Genomic DNA, 2288 nt, shown 5'->3' with positions numbered 1-2288 from the left:
AGACATTTAAAACGAATGATGTTGGCCAAAAGAACCGTGCGGCTGAAGTTGAAGGATATTTACATCTCTAGGTTATGGGGTGTAGTGTAATGGAATACAGTATGAGTAATTAGTATCTTCCTTTTTTCTCTATTTGACTGTGATACCATAATCATATTGAGCCTATAATTTTTGTTATGTCAATTCCACTTTACCCAATTCCCATACCACACCATAGGAGCACAGCGACATGGTGTGGTATGGGACCACATATATATAATTGGCTCTAAACAAAGGTGTTCAGAGTAATTCTACATGTTTTAGGGGTTTATACTGACTTTTTGTAAAAATGCCACCCCGATGATTATATATGCATTGGGGTGGCATTTATACCGAAAGTAGACCTAAACCCCTATAAAATGCAACCCCGATGATTATATATACGCATTGGGGTGGCATTTATGCCGAAAGTAGACCTAAACCCCTATAAAAATGCCACCCCGATGATTTTATATACGCAATGGGGTGGCATTTATACCAAAAGTTGACTTAAACCCCTATAAAAAAGCCACCCCGATGATTATATATACGCATTGGGGTGGCATCTATACCAAAAGTAGACCTAAAGCCCTATAAAAATGCCATCATAGTTGGTACATTAAACCTATTTCAGCAGATTCGATAAGGTCGGTCTGGAATTTCAACCTGGATGGGTACTCGGATTAATTGAGCTAACTGGTTGCCAGCGATCCACCTACTCCAGTTCCGCTTACATACATTCCTCCCATAGTTTTTGACTCCGAGGACTGTATACAAGATCTGTATAATTATGGGTAATGTTACAAACATGTACTTGCTGGTTTATAGCTTGCTGGTGCAAAATAGTGAGATCAGAGATTATTTTTAGTGAGATTTGGTCAAAAATAGTGAGATTTTTTCTCTGAATTAGTGAGAAATTCGTGAGGCATTTAAAACATAAATTATATACCATATAACATAGTATTAACTCATTTGTGTTATTTTAGTGTGGTTTACACGTGACATACGGTCCAGATAAAACATTTAACATTTAAAAGTAAATATATCACTTAAAATGCAAAAAATAAGAGTAATTAAAAAAAGAAGAAATTCTAGAGAGATTTCCTTGTTAGCACAGGTTAGTATAAAAGTATATCTCAAAACATTGGCATTATTTAACATGAATTTGTTTAGAAAAGAAGTAAACCAATAACTACCATTTATATGATGATTGCTTACAGATGATGGTGATTCTGCATCTTGTGACATCCTTGACTTGTAGTCCGTCACTGCTGTCATTCTAGTCGCGAAGCCTCATTTGACGTCATCAGGTGATGGCCAGCCCTCGTCGGATGTTTCGACCCTTAATCACTACATCCTCCGGCTGGTGGGTCAGTAGTGGTGGCCAAACCACTACTCGTCTATGTCGGCTTCCACATCGGCTCATCTCGTTTGTGCCATAGCCAGCACGATGCTCTCTCTGCAGCTTCTCCCAATCGTCTGATGGCGGTAGCTCTTGCCCTCCCAGTGAGTCCTATTGACTGTAGTGTCCTCCATACTGACTGTGCGGGGAAACCTCTACAGCCAACCTCCACTGGAAAGAGCCATACTGTCCATCCTCTGCTCCTGCACTTTTCCATCAGCTCATCATACTTGGCTTTCTTCCTCTCGTGAGCTTCCTCGCAGCCTTCCTCCCATGGTACGGTGAGCTCTATGGCGATGAGGTGTCTGGATTGCTCTGTCCAGATTACCATGTCAGGCCTCAGTGTTGTTTCCACTATTCCTGGAAACACAAGCTTCCTGTCAAGGTCAACCTTCATCTCCCATGTTGACGCCCGTTCAAAGATGGATGAGGTGCTTCGAGGCTTCACTGTGGCTTTCTCCCCTGGTTTCACAAACTTGATACCAGCCTGGTTTGTTCTTACACCAGTTCTTTTCTTCCTTCTCTCCACTTCAAGGATATCCGCTAGGACCCGCAAGACGTTGTCGTGCCTCCATCGGTATCTACCCTGTCGTAGTGCTTCTTTGCAACCAGACAAGATATGAGCCATTGTTCCTCTTCCTCCGCATAGCTTGCAGCAAGGATCCTCCGTCAATCCCCACTGATGCAGGTTAACAGGAGATGGTAGCGTGTCATACACGGATCGTAGCAGAAATGATATCCGGNTCCTTTCCTCCTCAATTCTTCTGATTTCTTTCTGCACCATTTGTCGTCTTTATTGGCTATTTGCTTTCTCCCACTGCTGGAAATGAGAGAAGTCAACTCCTTGTCTTCCGACGCAGGTATTCCC

Source organism: Mizuhopecten yessoensis, unplaced genomic scaffold (assembly GCF_002113885.1).
Source record: "Mizuhopecten yessoensis strain PY_sf001 unplaced genomic scaffold, ASM211388v2 scaffold7889, whole genome shotgun sequence".
Taxonomy (NCBI): Eukaryota; Metazoa; Mollusca; class Bivalvia; order Pectinida; family Pectinidae; genus Mizuhopecten; species Mizuhopecten yessoensis.
Note: the sequence above shows the minus strand (reverse complement) of the source record.